General features: G+C 40.7%; 2 pseudogenes; both read right to left on the bottom strand.

Moving 5' to 3' along the window:
* Positions 1-383: 383 nt before the first annotated feature.
* On the bottom strand, positions 384-945 carry LOC125119972 (interferon omega-1-like; annotated as a pseudogene).
* Positions 946-17,067: 16,122 nt separating this feature from the next.
* On the bottom strand, positions 17,068-17,629 carry LOC125119971 (interferon alpha-1-like; annotated as a pseudogene).
* Between the last annotated feature and the right edge of the window lie 142 nt (positions 17,630-17,771).

Here is a 17,771-nt window from a genome sequence, read left to right as displayed (position 1 = left end):
AAATAAGGGTTTGGGTTTTCAGAATTAAAAAAAACTCAAAAACTTTTCTTTCATTAGAGTTGAATAATAAAACATTAGGCAACTTTAATGAAATAGGTGAACGTGATTTCTAAATTTTAATACAATGTAAGCAGAAATACCTTTTACATGAAATTATAAATGAGATATAAGAATAAATAAATAGAAATTAGGAAATAAGCAATAAATAAATAACATCAGAGCAATCAGCTCTTAGGGCCTGATGTCCAGGGAAGTTTTACTACTGAAAAAGTATTACTCGAATTATTTCAGTAAGTTTTATGACTAAAACAGAAATGAATTTTGTGAAATGACCAGAGTCGAATGTACAAGGTGATTTGGCATCTTAATCAATGAGAATCATGTTACGGTGATGCCAGGTCTCCATCCGCAATGGGCAACCTTTCTTGCAAACTGGTTGATGACGACAAGGGTCTCAGATTTCCGCTGTGACAGTCTCCCAGGCACAGTCCCTGTATTTTTTCTCTTTCAGATAGAGATGGATTCCCTGGAAGTACCTCTTCCCAGGGCAGATACCTGCTCTCCCCTCACCTGCACCAAGCAGGAGTCCATGTCTTCCAGCTGCTGATGGAGTCCAGAGCAGAGCTTGTCTAGGCGGGTGGAGTCCTAGGCAGCAGAGGAGTGCTCTGTGTGGAAGAGGAGGAAGGTCTGCTGGAGCATCTCGTGGAGGACAGAGATGGCCTGGGCCTTCTGCAGGTGGCTGCGTTCCACCATCTCCTGGGGGAACCCGAAGTCTTTTCTGCCCTTCAGACAGGAGGAAGGGGAGATTCTCCTCGTCTGACGCAGAAGCACCAGGTTCTTCCTGCTGACGTGCACGTGGTTCCGAGACAGGTCACAGCCCAGAGATGCCCCAGGGCCGTAGCTGAACACCACCAGGGCCGTCAGTAGAGAGAACACAAAGGCCATGGGGAAAATGAGGGCACTGCTGGCCTGGCTGAGATGGGTGTCTGGGGGAACCTTGGGGGTAGTTTCTCTGATGCCATTCTCTCTAAGCAAGGCCATTAAACAGGGAACACAGTAATTTTCATTTTCTAAACATTTCTCTACACTTTCACTTCTTTTTTGGTTTTCATTTATGTATTTTCCATATGGTATAAGACAAAGTCATTAGTCTAAACCATTAATTTTGTCATAGAGGTTTAATTTTCCCCATAAAGTTCAGATATGTTCATCCAAATGGATCTTTATTAATCAAATAAGAAGGGTCTCTGTCTTAAAATCAGAAGTGATGTAGGTGTGTAAAAGCATTCTCTGTGTGTGTGTCTCCCTTTCATGCCTAAATATTGCTCTTCTGTGTTCTAGGTACAAATATCTACAGCCTGAATTTGGATCCATTTTCCCCACCTTCTTTACGTGAGAGGCCAGATCCCTCAGCTCTTTGGCTTCTGTATTTATTTATAGATTTCCCAGACCACCTCTGGCAGTTAAGATCTTTGTATCAAAGAGGAGTTTTCCTTCGTGTTCGATTTACAGGAGAGGCTGATGATTATGAGTGAATGAGCTTTTCCTATGTTTCTCTTGCTTCTAGAATATGTTCATGCAGATCCATGAGGTTCTGCTCTTAGAAGACCAGGAGGTCATGACTATTACACATAGAAGCCTCTCTTTTCATCATTTTCTTATGGGGGACCTGTAGTCCTCCACAGCCTGGCCAATACCCCCACCACGTATTCTGATTATTTTCATGAGACTGTGAGTTTGGAGATTCTAATTCCAAGATGATTGTGTTTTCCCCACAGCACCTCATTCACAAAGGAGATGTCACATCTAGTAACACCTTGTCCTCTAGAGGGAGAGAGTCCACTTCCTAACCTCCTGGACCCATTCCCTGAGGCGGGCTCAACACATCCTGAAGACTAAAATCTCCTCTCTGTGGAGGAGCCTGTTTATTTGTTGGGAAAATAATCCATCTCCCAGGATCTCCGCCTTTGTCCCCAGAGTGTTTTCGTGAAGGACCCTGATCCTCAGGGGTGACCTCCTCCTCTCCTGACCTGTGTCCTCAGGTATCAAAGGTTTCAGCAGCCCTCAGACGCTGAGAGCAAAGGTTTGTTCTGTCTTAGAAGGTGGAGGTATTATCCAATCGCAATCATTTTACCTCAAGTAGACAAATAATTTGTATTTTTGCCAAAGACAAATTTCTCATTCAACTCTTCTACTTAAACATTTGAACAGTTCTTATACTCAGAGTTTCTCAGCTGAGGACAGGCGATTCACTGATGATGTTGTGTCTCAGGAGAAGCTCATGTCACAGAAACTAGTGACCTTTGGTTGTTCATTCATTCAGTTGGTCCCACTGGGCTTCTCTTTCTCTGTCTCCGTCTCCCTCTGAGAACGCAGGGCAGTGAGGCCCAGGCCATCGTGTCAGGTAGAAATTGCCTTCTTTCCTTTGCTTGTGTGTGATTCTTCACTTAAAGACTTATAAGTTATATTCACAGAGGGTCTTATTGTGCAAGATTAGTCTTGCTGCTCCAGTGGTAGTTTAAATTCATGATGAGGTAAGAACAATAAAGGGAAGGAAAAGAAAGGCAAAGGAACTGCACTCTCTATCATTTTCAAGACGGCAGATTTTTTGGTTTCTTGTGACAACTTTCCTAGAGAGTAAAATCTGACCTTTGTTTTGTGGGCAAAAAGAAAACAAATGTAAGTCTGAATTTCATGAATGTGAAAGAAGGGAAGTGGTGTTCCCCTCACACACGTTATGTGTTCTATGTTAGCAAGCTTCCGTGCAGCACAGATGGGGACAAGGCTATGCAGAGGGGAAGGGTGAGGCCAGTATGAACAACAGGAAGGCAGGCACATGGCTGCTTCTGCGAGAGGCTCAGAGAAGACCCACTCCTGGGTCAATTGACAGCCTTCAGATTTGCAAGTTAAGCCACTTGATTTTTTTTAATTTAATGCATATGTGGCCAGGTCTGAAGCAAAAAGAAGAAATCAGCTCATATGAAACTAGAAACCTTGGAGTTTCCATTGTACTTCAACAGGTTGTCTAACAGGATTCGAGTTTGAGCCTTGGCCTTGCTCGGTGGGTTAAGGACTGGATATTGCTGCAAGCTGTGTCTTAGGTGATGGATGTGGCTTGGATCCTATGTTCCTGTGGCTGTGGCACAGGCTGGCAGCTGCATCGCCCATTCAACCCCTAGCCTGGAAACTTCCCTATGAGACAGGTAGGGCCATGAAAAAAAAGAGAGAGAGAGAGTGAGATTGGAAAACAGAACCCCAGTTGCTAGAAGAGTAAACCTCTGTGGCAGGATCTTGGAGATGAGCCTTGCTGAGCATGTGTCTAGTTGATAAATCCAGTCGGGCAATGAAAAGAATGCTCTGAGAAAACTAGAATTACAAAGAAGGAAATTCCTAGATTATGGAATATCCTGATATTAATCTAGATAATAGTAATCATGATATTAAAGAGTAATAACTGAATTTCATTGCTTGCTCATCAAGGACTAACTACTTTGTAAGTTCTTAAAATATTAACTCAGTCCTCTCATTAACCCTATTTGGAACACATTCACTTAGACAGCTGGAGAAAATATAAATCTGGACAGTGTACCTAAGATATAGGAGCAAACCTGAGTGAGGAGGTTTCCAATGATTTGTCTGGAGGAGCCCATTAAAGAAAGTGAAAGGTGGAAAAACACATGATCTTTAGGAAAGAACAAAATAATTAGAGGGAAGAACGTGAGATGACAAAAGATGCTTACTTTCACTTCAGATGCCACAGTGTTGCTTTGTCAGGCAGGAGGTCTGAATCAGTTGAAGTGACTTTAAGTTGTGATGAAAAATAGATAAAATCTATAATTAAATAGTTAAAGAGAGATTTTTCTGCTAATTGAAAAAAGGGAGATTTTATGACTGATTTCTTCAATAAAACATAGTAAAACAACTTTATTAACCCTTCAAAAGCAGATCCCTGGAGTCTCTTTTTGACGTTTAATTTTTCCTGTGACACTAAGAACAAAGGAAAAGCACCTAATGATTTCTAGCCATATGAGCTCTGACATTTCTCCTTCAGGATGACAACTAAGAAGTCCCTCTCCATCTGGTTCCACAGGAATGAAGTCACTGAACTTTAATACACCCTGAAAGGAGCTCAGGGTGGAGATCAGGAAGGCGGCAGGCACTCTGTGCTCTGGGAAAACTGACAGTGCAGGCCTTCCGAGGGTAGATAATTTCTGGAGAAAATTTTGTGAAGCCAACTCCTTGCCTCTGCTCATACTTAGAAAAGCAGTAAAGTCATCAACAGAGACATCTGCTCCTCCCGATGTGCAGCAGCAACTTCTACCAAGCTGTGTCCTTGATGGTAGGTACCCCATTTGCCAAAATTGTGTATATCTGACTTCCCCCTAACTGCCTGGAATATATCCTGAGAGCTGTCTGAGAGGCTGTCCTCCAGGCTATAGTCCTCAGGAAATCCTCCCAAGTAACTGACTCCCAGCTCTCATGTTGTCCATTGTTTTTCAGTCCACAAGGACCTCACTGCTTTCCCAGGAGACCTCTTCCAGTCAGCCTGCTGTTCTCATTCCTAAAGAAGACAACTCTGTTGCTAACCAGACTGGACCTTCTGTTGTCAATGGAGAGTCCAGTGAAGAACGTCTTCTCTTTTTTATGACAACCACTGGTTACGATGTGGGTCCTGAAGATGCTTTACATATGATCAAGATGGAAGAGCATAGGCGCCTCCTTGACAAAAGCAGTGGTGAGTTTTAAAGGGCTGCTTTGGAGTACCCACGGTGGTGCAATTGGATCTGCATCATTTCCTGGACCTCCAGGACACAGGTTCGACCCTGGCCCAGCACAGTGGGTTAGAGGATCAAGCGCTGCTGCATCTGCAGCTTACATGGCAACTGCAACTTGGATCTGATCCCCAGCCTGAGGAACTCCCTATGCCAAGGAGCAACCAAAAAGGAAAAAAAGACTTAATTAGCAGGGAGAGTCTGGCTTGAACTCAACAGTCAGAAAAACTGCTTAGAGTAGTTCTCTTGATTCATGTTTCTAGCCTCAACCTATTAAAGCATCATAAAAAAAATACTGTAGGATTGAAATACAATATTTTTCAAAACAGCATGCATTGATAAGTGACATTTTTGCTGTTGTGTATGTTTTTTGCTTATTGTTTGGATGTTAATTCTCAGAAAGGTTTCCAAACCTCTGAGTGACTTGAAATGTCCTTCTGACTTTAAATATCCCAACTCAGTGCGTATGCATCAACTACAAAGAAAAGAGATTGATCCATTAATGTCCACGTTCCAAATGGCCTAAATTAAATGAATGCATTTCCAGAAAGGTCTTTGTTTCTTCAAGAAGTTGTCATCTTCCAGTGTGCACATTGCTGATCCATGTCCTGCTGGGAAGGCTCTACCCCACTGGTTCCTAAATGGATCGTAATCCCTGCCTGTGTCCCTTCTGTTCATCATTGTTTTATTTGGTTCATCTTTCAAAAAAGCTCCATCATGATGGACAGTAAGAAATTCCTTGGGTTACATTGTCCCCAGGAATATCCTTCCCTGCTCTATGATAACTTGCTGGGTCCTAGGGAGGAAACAGGTCTGCAGCTGGCACTGGAGGGACCATCACCCCTCCTGATGCTCTGCAGGTTGCTGTTGTATCCATGTCACCCATGCTGGGAACACTGCTAGTGGCCACATATTTGTGCGATAACTCTGTGCTCTCAGCATCCACTCGGTCTTCTCATTCTCTGAAAAAGGGTTTTCTTGGGAAACACTTGCCTCATTGCAGCCTCATCTGTGTTGTTCCATGAAATGCAGACCTGCTCCTATTCCAATGAAAGCTTTAAATATCTCTGTTCTTGGTCCAAGTTGTCCAACTGCTGCTGACTTTCACCTCCATGTTTCCTAGGCTTTGGGCTTTTGAAGCCAATGAGAGTCCTGAGCCAGGGGAGCCCCTCCTGGTGCTATCAGCATGTGCAAGTACCCAATAGAGGCACAGCTGAGCTCCTGGCTTCCCCTGAAGTTAAGTGTTGGGCAGGGTTCCCTGTATCTCCTGGGTCTCTGTGGGAGGCTGGACAGTCTGGGCTTGCACTTCTTGGCAGGCAGAGAGCATGGAGTCATCTGAGAGTTGCTGACAAACCTAGGACTTTCATTCACCTTCTGCTTGCCGTTGGTGGATTTCTTGTCTTAAGGGGAAATTGACAGCCAGAAACCCTAATGGGAAAGGAAACAGCTGTGTGAATGAGCAGTACGGCTTGATGCAGAGTGAATGAGGATTTCTTCTCTCAGAAGAAGGAAAGGATTGTGATATTGGAGTGAAAGGATGAGATCCAGGAAAGCAGAGAGGAAGAGGGAAGTGTTCCAGATATGAGAATCAGCAGATAGATATGTGGTATATTGCATGTGGTATAATTTATAGTGTCTGTGTTTTAGATGTATGTACAACATATGTATATGTATTATATTATTATGTATAGAATTCTATATGATTGATGAGATACTGTTTGCAGACTGTCAGTGTTGTGCAGTCACTTGCAGAGAGAGGGGTAGGAGAATTCATTTTTTCCATTTCTCTCTGTATGAAAACAAGAAAATAGTCCCTACCTGTTTAGCCTTCACTCAGTGGATGATAAGCTGCTAAGTGCTCTTGTATATTTTAGATTGTCTGCTTCTCATGACAGCTCCAGGAATAGTTTCACTTTACATTTGAGGAAACTGAGGCTCAGGGAAGTAAAAGTGGTCCTCTGAGATCACACATGTGATCTAGATTCAATGCAGAATCCAATATAACCTATAAATAATTATAAAAGTTTCATCTTATGCAATTCTCCTTTGTTTTCTTCTTCAGTGCTTTCTGAAGGTTGTTCTTCCCTGGTTGACTCCTAACTGCACTGGCTCCTCCATCTTTGTGCCCTTTGCAGTGTCTCCTTCTCTGTCTCAAGCTTAGAAGTTCCAGGTTCACATAAGCTTTAGGTCGTCTTTTCGTAAGGAAGGACATTCCTTACCTTGTCCTGATTTCTGCTCCTAAGACATTCTTTACCATGTCCTGATTTCTAAACAAATAAAAATTGCAAATTAATATCTCCAGGATATACACTGTTGCAGATTCCAGACCAACATATCTGTCTTCCAACGGGGAAATCTGTCTTGTTTTATGGGCACTTTCTAGAGCACATCTGCTTTCTCCCCTTCTTGAGATACCTTGTTGGAGATTCTGGTGAGAGAATCCCTTTGCCTGTCTCTCTCATTGTAACAGGAAACTTAATTGAAATAATTTAGCATAGTTATGATTATAATAATTTATCACAATAATTTATCACAATTATATATTTAGCATAATAAATAAGCAATAATTAACCAAGCCAATAATTTCTTCCAAACTGAAAGCTCTAAAACAAGAGGTTTGACATCGATTGTTTCTCACTTCAGTGTTCTTGGAACTATCACATATCTGATGTAGCAATGTGAAGTTTTAAAATATAAACAACTGAGAGAATTGAATGATTAGTAGAATATAATCACCCAAATTTTTAGTACGGATTGCAAATTTATTTCTTCTTGTATGAGTAAACAACTCCAAAATGTCTTCTAGATAAGAATTTCATAAATTAACCAAGAAAATAATTTGATAAAAGGTAAAAGTAAGCCTATATGTTAGATTTGAACATATTGTATAGTTGAACATGATGTAGTTTGTACAAAAGATTTTTAAATACCACATATGGTCTGGCAGATGATGTAGTTAAATAAATGTATGGGTGCTTTAGAGCTCTATGCACATTGATCACTGTTATTTTAAACTCCTGGTCTTATATTTTTTAACTCTATACTCTGAGTCTAGTTCTGGTACTTTCTCTGTCTCTTCAAACTGTGGTTTTAAAATTGGTAACTTTCTGTTGAAAATTGAACATGGTGTCCAGGGAAAAGGAATTACGGTAAATTGGCCTTTAAGGTGAGGATTTCCATTTATCTGATAGGAATTGGACTGTGTTTCCCCTCTAGTCATTGGCTCTGTTTCTGCCTTCTTTATGACATCACATATATGATATAGGAATATGAAATTTTATTTTTTATTTATTTATTTATTTATTTATTTATTTATTTATCTTTTTAGGGCCACACCTGCGGCATAAGGAGATTCCCAGGCTAGGAATCTAATTGAGCTGTAGGCTCTGGCCTACGCCACAGCCACAGCAGCGCCAGACCTGAGCCATGTCTGCGACCTGCACCACAGCTCACGGCAACGCCAGATCCTTAACCCACTGAGCAAGGCCAGGGATCAAACCCTCAACCTCATGCTTCGTAGTTGGTTTCGTTTCTGCTGCACCATGATGGGAACTCCCAGGAATATGAAGTTTTTAAATTCTTTATGACATACTGATGAGACATGTCAGCCATGCTGCCTCATCCTTCTGAACTGTTCTTCTTGAAAATGGCTGTATTATACCTTATTTCAAGAAACCAATATAGGAGAAAGGTCAATATCTAATTCACCATTATATCAGATGCTGTAAGCATGAGTTTATATTAATTACTCTAAATAATGATTGAAAAAGTGTATTCTTAGATTTTTCCATCAGACTTCACACCACAAGCTTCTGTTAATCTAATTTTTTTTGGTGTTTTTATTTTTTTTTAATTTTTTATTATAGTTGATTCACAGTGTTTTCTCAATTTATGCTATACAGTAAAGTGACCCATTCATAATACATATATTCATTCTTTTTTCACATTATCCTCCATCATGTTCCATCACAAGTAATTAGATAGAGTTCCCTGTGCTATACAGCAGGATCTCATTGCTTATCCACTCCAGATGCAATAATTTGCATCTCCTAACCCCTAACTCCAAGTCCATCCCACTCCCCCACCCCACTCCCCCTTGGCATCCACAAGTCTGTTCTCCATGTCCATGAAATTGTTTCTTTTCTGAGGAAAGGTTCATTTGTACCGTATATGAGACTCCAGATATCAGTGATACCATATGGTATCTGTCTTTCTCTTTCTGACTTACTTCACGTAGTATGAGAGTCTCTAGTTCCATTCCTGTTGCTGCAAATGGCACTATTTTTTCTCTCTTGTGGCTGAGTAGTATTCCATTGTATACAGGTTACCACATCTTCTTAATCCATTCATCTCTTGAAAGACATTTAGGTTGTTTCCATGTCTTGGCTGTTGTAAATAGTGGTGCCATGAACCTAGGGGTGCATGTATCTTTTTCAATGAAAGATTTGTCTGGTTATATGTCCAAGAGTGGGATTGCTAGGTCATATGGTAGTTCTATATTTAGTTTTCTGGGGTGCCCCCATACTGTTTTCCACAGTGGCTGTAACAATTTGCATCCACACCAACAGTCTAGGAGGGTTCCCTTTTCTCTACAGCCTCTCCAGCATTTGCTGTTTTTAGACTTACTAATGATGGCTATTCTGACTGGTGTGAAATGGTACTTCACTTAGTTTTGATTTGCATTTCTCTAATAATTAGTGATGTTGAGCGTTTTTTCATGTGCCTGTTGGCCATCTGTATGTCTCCTTTTTAGAAATGTCATTTTCAGTCCTCTGCCCATTTTCCAGTTGGGTTGTATGGGGTTTTTTTGCTGTTGAGTTGTATGAGTTGTTTTTGTGTTTTGGAGATAAAGCCCTTTTCACTTGCATCTTTTGCAACTATTTTCTCCCACTCCTTAGGTTGTCTTTTTAGTTTTTGGTTTTTTAATGGTTTCTTTGCTGTGCTGGTAAATTGGTTTAGGTCCCATTGGTTTGTTCTTGTTTCTGTTTCTGTTGCATTGGGAGACTGACCTAGGAAAACATTTTTACAGTTGATATCCGAGAATGTTTTGTATATTTTCTCTTTGAGGAGTTTTATGGTGTCTTTTCGTATGTTTAAGCCCTTTTGAGTTTATTTTTATATATGGTGTGAGTGTGTGCTCTAGTTTTGTTGATTTACATGCAGCACTCCAGTTTTCCCAGCACCGCTTGCTGAAAAGGCTGTCTCTTTCCCATTTTATATTCTTGCCTCCTTTGTCAAAGATTAATTGACCATAGGTGTCTGGGTTTATGTCTGGGTTTTCTATTCTGTTCCATTGGTCTGTCTGTCTGTTTTGGTACCAGTACCACACTGTCTTGATTCCTGTAGCTTTGTAATATTGTCTGAAGTCTGGGAGAGTATGCCTCCTGCCTGGTGTTTGTTCCCAAGGATTGCTTGGGCAATTCTGGGTCTTTTGTGGTTCCATATAAATTTTTGGATTGTTTGTTTTAGTTCTGTGAAAAATGTCATGGGTAATTTGATAGGAATTGCATTGACTCTGTAGATTGCTTTGGGTAGTATGGCCATTTGAAGGATGTTAATTCTTCCAGTCCAGGAGCATGGACTATCTTTCCATTTCTTTGAATCCTCTTTGATTTCTTTGATTAATGTGTTATAGTTCTCAGCATGTAAGTCTGTTTTCACCAACTTGGTCAGGTTTATTTCTGGGTATCTAATTTTTGGAGGTGTGATTTTAAAAGATATGTTTATATTCCTTTTCTAGTGTTTCATGGTCAGTATCCAGAAATGCAACCGATTTCTGAATGTTAATCTTGTATCCTGCTACTTCGTTGAATTCATTGATCAGATCAAATAGTTTTTGTGTGGAGTCCTTAAGGTTTTCTATATATAGTATCATGTCATCTGCATACAGGGACAGTTTTACCTCTTCTCTTCCAGTTTGGATACCTTTTATTTCTTTTGTTTGTCTGATTGCTGTGGCTAGGACTTCCAGTTACCTTGTTGAATAAACGTGATGAGAGTGGGCATCCTTGTCTTCAAGATTTTAGTGAACAGGCTTTCAGCGTTTCTCCATTGAGTATCATATTGACTGTGGGTTTGTCATAAATGACCTTTATTATGTGAAGGTATGTTCCCTCTCTACCCACTTTGGTAAGAATTTTTATCCTGAATGGATGTTGCATTTTATCAAATGCTTTTTCAGCGTCTATTGAGATGATTATGTTTCTCGATTTTTCTTTTGTTAGTGTGGTGTATTATATTAATTGACTTGTGTATGTTGAATCATCCTTGTGAAGTTGGGATGAATCCCATTTGGTTGCAGTGTATGATCTTTTTTATAATTTGTTGGATTTGGTTGGCTGAAATTTTGTTGAGAATTTTTGTGTCTATATTCATCAATGATATTTTCGTACAATTTTCTTTCTTGGTAGTATCTTTGTCTGGTTGGTATTGGGGTGCTGGTGGATTCATAGAATATCTTTGAGAGTGTTCTTTCTTCTTCCACCTTTTGAAAGAGTTTAGGAAGGATGGGGGAATTCCCATCGTGGCTCAGCAGTTAATGAACCCAACTGGCATCCATGAGGATGTGGGTTTGATCCCTGGCCTTGCCCATTAGGTTAAGGATCCAGCATTGCCATGGGCTGTGGTGTAGGTCACAGATGTGGCTGTGGCATAGGCCGGTGGTCTCAGCTCCGACTCAACCCCTAGCCTGGGAGCCTCCATGTGCCAAGGGTGCAGCCCTAAAAATCCAAAAAAAAAAGAAGAAAAAGAAAAATGGGTATAAGTTTTTCTTGTATGTTTGGTAGAGTTCTCCTGTAAAGCCATCTGGTCCTGGACTTTAGTTTTCTAATTCTTTTAGTTTGTATAGAGTGTTTTTTATTACATATTCAACTTCACTTCTAGTGATTATTCTGTTCAATTGATCTATTTTTCTTGATACAGTTTTGTGGGCTTTATATCTCTAGAAAGCTGTCTATTTCTTTTAGGTTGTCAAATTGTTGGTGTATAATTGCTCACAGTATTCTCTTATGGGTTTTTTTTTTTTGTAATTCTGCAGTATTTATTTAGATTTCTCCTTTTTCATGTATTATTTTGTTTGTTTGAGTTCTTTCTCTCCTGTTCCTGCTGAGTCTGGGCAGAGGTTTGTCAATTTTGTTTACCTTTTCAAAGAACCATTTCTTGGTTTTATTGATTTTTTCTATTTTTTTTGGGGGGGGAATCTCTATTTTATTGATTTCCTTTCTGATCTTTATGATTTCCTAACTTCTGCTCACTTTTGGTTTTGTTTGTTCTTTTTTTCTAATTCTTTTAGGTGGTGGGTTGATTTTTCTTTTTCTTTTCTTTTTTTTTTTTTTTAAGGAAAGCCTGTGTTGCTATGAACTTCCCACTAAGCACTGCTTTTGTGGCATTCCATAGATTTTAAATGGTTGTGTTTTCATTATCATTTGTCTTGAGGTACTTTTTAATTTCCCTTTTTGATTTCCTCGTTGACCCACTGGTTTTTTAGTAGCATGTTTTTTAGTCTCCATGTAGTCAGTTTTGTCTTATTTTCTTTCCTGTGGTTGATTTCTAGTTTCATGCCATTGTGGTCAGAGAAGATACTTGAAATAACTTCTATACTCTTAAATTTGTTGAAGTTAGTTTTGTGCCCCAGTGGTCAATCCTTGAGAATGTTCCATGGGTACTTGAATGTATATTCTGAGTTTTTGGGATATAATGTCCTGAAAATAACAATCCAGTCTAACTTTTCTATTGTGTCATTTAGGATCTCTGTTACCCTATTGATTTTCTGTCTAGAGTATCTGTCCATTGATCAGAGTGGGGTGTTAAATTCTCCTACTGTTACTGTATTCCCATTAATTTCTCCTTTTCTGCCTGTTAGTATTTGTCGTGTGTATCTGGGTGCTGCTGTATGAGGGGCCTATACATTGATGAGTGTAATCTCCTCTTCTTGAATGGATCCTTTTATCATTAAATAGTGTCCTTCTTCGTCTTTCTTTATGGCCTTCATTTTAAAGTCCATTTTGTCTGTTATGCGTTTTGTGACCCCTGCTTTCCTGTCTTTTCAATTGAAATGAAGAATCATTTTCCATCCCTACACTTTCAATTTATATGTGTCCTTTGCCCTAAGGTGAGTCTCCTGTAGCTGATACTCCTGTTTTTTCATCTAGTCTGCCACTCTATGTCTTTTGATTGGAGCATTCAGGTCCATTGGCATTACAGGTTATTATTGATAAATATGTATTTATTGCCATTTTAAACCTTGTTTTCCAGTTGATTCTGTTTCTCCTTTGTTCCTTTCTTTATTGGTTGGAAGATTTCCTTTTATTTTATACTTGCGTCTGCTTTTTAGTTTTTTTGAATGTATTATTTGATTTCGATTTGTGGTTACCCTGTTTTTCAAATATGTTAACCCCTTCCTATATCTGCTTGCTTTAGCCTGATATTCATATAGGCTCAAACTCATTCTTAAAAAAAAAAAAAAAAAAAAAAAACAAGACTAGCTTTTCTTACTTTCCTTCACCACATTTTATGATTTTGGTGTCCTTTTTTAAACATTTCTGTGTTTATCTTTTGCTGTTCTTTGTTGCTTTTTTAAAAGTTTTTTTTTTCTTTTAGATCTGTATCCTGGCTTATTTAAGTGATTACTTTCCAATTGTGATTTCCTGCATCCTATTTCTTCTTGCTCCTTTTTTTCTTTAGAGTAGCTCTTTCATAATTTCTTTTGGAATGGGTTTAATATTGCTGTACTCTTTCAGTTTTTGTTTGTTGGAGAAATTCTTTATTTCTCCTTTGGTTTTAAATTATATTCTTGCTGGGTAGAGTATTCTAGGCTGCAGATTTTTCTCTTTTAGAACTTTGAATATATCTTGCCACTCTCTTCTGCATGGTAGTGTTTCTGTCGGGAAATCAGCCAACAGCTTTCTGGGGGTTCCCTTATAATTAAGTCTTTGTTCTTCTCTTGCTGCCTTTAGAATTCTCTCTTTATCTTCTGTTTTTGCCATTTTTTTAATTATAATATGTCTTCTGTGGGCGTCTTTGTGTTCAGCTTGTTTGGGGCCCTCTGTGCTTCCTATATCTTGGTATCCATTTCCGTTAGATTTGGGAAGTTTTCAGCCATAATTTCTTCAAATGTAATTTCAACCCCCTTTTCTTTTGCTTCTCCTTCTGGAATCCCTATTATGCAGAGACTGTCCTGATTTATATTATCCCCTAGATCTCTTATATTGCCTTCATGTTTTTTCAGTTGGTGTTCTGTCTGCTGTCCTGATTGGGTGACTTCCATTATTCTATCTTCCAAGTGACTAATTTGTTCCTCTGCACTATTCATTCTGCTCTTCAGTGCCTTTAACTCAGTATGTGTCTCTGCAAATGAATTTTATAATTTTTCTTGGCTCCTCCTTATACTTTCTAGTTCCTTTCTAAAGTCATCTGCATTACTGTTTATATCCACTCTTAATTCCTTCATATTCACCCTTAATTCCTTCCGTATTTTCACTATCTCCTTGTTGAACTTGGTGTCTGGTAGACTGCAAAGGTCCGTTTCATTGTTATGTGAGAGCATCCCTGGGTATTTTGTGAGGGCTTACTATTTAATTTTGGCATGGGGTTGCTTTTGGTTTGAGTGCTTGCTGTCTCTTTCCTCTGTGTGCAGGCTATTATCATCTTGATAGGGTGTTGCCTGTGCTTACAGGCAGATGGAGGCAGTGGGGAAGGATAGTTACCAGTGCCTGGTTGCTGGGCCCTTGACGGTAGCAAGGAACTGAGGGATGGCAGCACAGGTTACTCCTAGTTGCAGGGCCCTGGGAAGTGGTAGTGACCCTCAGGCAGGTGTAGGCAGTACCCTGAGCATTTGGCCTCAGCATGGTGTGTGCATTCCCAGGAAAGTGAGAACAACAATGGGTGGTGCTTGGTTGCGGTGCCCTCCTCTGTGCCAGTCTCTGAGGTGGTGCCTGCTCACCGACCCCTAGTGGTAGCAGGCCAGGCCCACCTCTGGAGTCAGAGATAGCTGTTGTGATTTGCCCCCATGTCTATAGCCCTGCCCCCCAAGAGTCCCTGCATGTGCAGAGAAGGATATTTCTATGGCAGTCTGCCTCTTCTTTTCTCACCTTCCCCAACAATGGCACCTTGCTTCTCCTGAAGGCCTCAGACCTCCTCCCATGTTCCCTGGGCTTTGGTGATCTGCTCCCCCACCCTTGACACAACACACCCTAGCTCCCTCAGGCTGTCTCCACACAGCTAACACTAGTCCTCTCCCCAGAACTGACCTCCAGAGCCGGAGTCTCAGCACCCAGCCCCCACCTGAGCATCCCATGCTGTGGTGTCTGAGGGCAGTAGTACCGATGGTCTTTGTGTCTCTCTCTCTGCTTTGCCCTTTTCAGTCCAACTGCTGTGCTTTTCTCTGCAGTGTAAAAGTCCCTCCACCTCTGCTGATCTCCCCGTTGGTTATGTGGCTTCCCAGGGTGTTGGTTCCTGCCCTCTTTCACAGCTCCCTCTCAGGAGTGCTGGTACCATCCTGATTCCTTTCTCTCTCTCCTTTTGTTCTACTTAGTTATGTAGAGGGTTTCTTGCCCTTTTTGGTGGCTTAATGTCTTCTGGTAGTGTTCAGTAGATGTTCTGTGTGAATCATTCTACATGAAGTTTTTTTTTTTTGTTTGCTTGTGGGAGAAGGTGAGTGCCACGTCTACTCCTCCATCTTGATCTTGCTCCCTTTGATAGAACTTTATATTGAAGTAATGAATAATCATTAGATCATTGAGTACATTCCTGTGGAGCCTCTTGATTCATGATTCTCCATGCCACAATCAAGGTGCAGGGCAGGGAAGAAGTAAGGCACACGATGCTAGAAAATGGTAGCCTTCTTTTCACTATTGATTTCAGAGTTAGATATACACATACACTCAGTATTTTTCTGGGCAAGGTTTTGTCTTACAGCTTCTGAAGTCTTCTTGAAACAGAAATCAAAATAGAGAAGTAAAAAGGAAACATAAACGGTCCATAAAATTAGTTTCCATAATTTTCAATATGTCATGATTTTCTTTCTTCCTTCAACTTTCTTTGAAAGCTCTCATTGCCTTTGGATGCACTGAGGTCAGAGGAAAGCAAAAGCAAATCTGAACAAGATGAGAGTGAAAGTAGTAATATGACTCCCCAGGTGAAAAAAACAAGAGGAGTTCTCTTCTCTCCTCACCCTTCCAGCTTCTCCAGGATGGTTTCTGCTGATGAATCCCACCCAGTCAGCTCTCACTAGGGTGACCAGTGCCATCTGATTTTTCAAGGAGGGGCAGTTTCCATCTTCAGTTTAAATGAACGTATTCCATCTTCCAAGCAGTCTCAGTCTTTTACACAGTCTTCTCACCCTTCTGTCTTGTCCTGTTAACCTATGACCATTTCACCTCATTTTCCTTTGCAGGTCTTCCCTCCCTCTTAACTTTAAGCTTTTCTCATTCTGTGCCCTCTTCCCATTTGATCACTTCTGTTCCCGTGCTTTACACTTCAGGGAACTGCTTGGAAATCACCAGCTCCAGTACCCAATGGACATTGGCAGTTAGATGCCCCCGGTCAACAGTAAAGAAGAACTTCTACTTTTACTTTTGAGTCCTCACATGGCTTAATCCACCTTCCACTTAAAGCATTTCATTTTTTCTCCCTTCTTCTCTTTACAGCATTAAAACAACCTGATGTTAATTTCTAACATTAGCTAATACTAGTTTTAAACATAATTGATATTTGATTTTCAGTTAACTGATTACTTTGTTCATATTTTGCCCTATAAAAATCAAAGATACAAGAAAGCAGCATTGGATTGCTTATGTTCACCTCTCTATCCTGAGGGTAACATACAACCTGGCCTTGAACAATTTTATATTCACTCTAATGTGAATGTTATAATGGGAAATTAAAGGCACCATAAATCCTTTAATCAGTTTGAAAATTCAGAATTGGTGTTGTTTCTTTTTTACAAATAAACAAGTAGAAGAAGTTTCCTATTGTAAAAAATTAATAAACAAAGATAATAAATACAAAGATGATTTATAAGGTACATACAATATTAAATGTATAAAACATAAATCCTATAGGTAGGTAAATAAAAAAATCTTTAAATAGATAATTACATAGAGCAGCAGGGACATCTGTAAGGGAGCAGTGCCTGTAGAGCAGAACATGATGGTGCTTAATACCCCTGAGAATCTTTGACAAACGACTCACTTCCTGGCAAGATGACACAGAATGGAAGCTCTGCCCTGGCATGAGAAGGGCTTGTCAGGCTGTGAGAAGCATTTCTATGATGACTATTTAAATTTGTAACTAACTGTCACTCTTTCCTACTGAATCCATCTTGCAGGTTTGTGGAGGAAGAGAAGGCTCTCATGACTTCTGCCCTGACGATCTCCCAGGCACAGGGGCTGTAGCTCTTCTCTTGCAGATAGAGGGTGAGTCTGTGGAAGTATTTCCTCACAGCCAGGATGGAGTCCTCCTCCAGCAGGGGGGTCCCTTCCAGCCCCACCTCCTGCATGACACAGGCTTCCAGGTCCCTGAGCTGCTGATCCAGTCCAGTGCAGAGCTGGTGCAGGAGGCTCTCATCCCAGGCAGCAGCCGAGCCCTCTGTGCTGAAGAGCTGGAAGGTCTGCTGGAGCATCTCATGCACCAGAGCCATGGCTTGAGCCTTCTGGACCTGGTTGCCCCCAAAAGCCTCATGAGGGGATCCAAAGTCCCTTCTGTGGTCCAGGCAGGAGAAGGACCCTCATTTGTGCCAGGAGCCTCAGGGCCCTGGTGTGAGCCAGGCTGTGGGTCTGAGACAGGTCACAGCCCAGAGAGCAGATGGCATTGTGGCTGAGCAGCAGCAGGGCCGTGAGGAAGGCTGAGGTTGGGGCCATTGGGGATCTTGCAGATGCTGCTGTCCTGGCTGAGGTGGGTGACTCTGTGACCCTGCTCTCTAGGATGTCTGAAGGCCTTCCCTCAGGCCTGTGTCTTAAAAGGAAACAAATTAGTATCCATTTTTTATGTTACTTTCTACTT

The sequence above is a fragment of the Phacochoerus africanus genome, chromosome 2, assembly GCF_016906955.1.
Source record: "Phacochoerus africanus isolate WHEZ1 chromosome 2, ROS_Pafr_v1, whole genome shotgun sequence".
In the NCBI taxonomy this organism is placed as follows: domain Eukaryota; kingdom Metazoa; phylum Chordata; class Mammalia; order Artiodactyla; family Suidae; genus Phacochoerus; species Phacochoerus africanus.
This window is presented reverse-complemented; position numbering and strand designations above follow the sequence as displayed.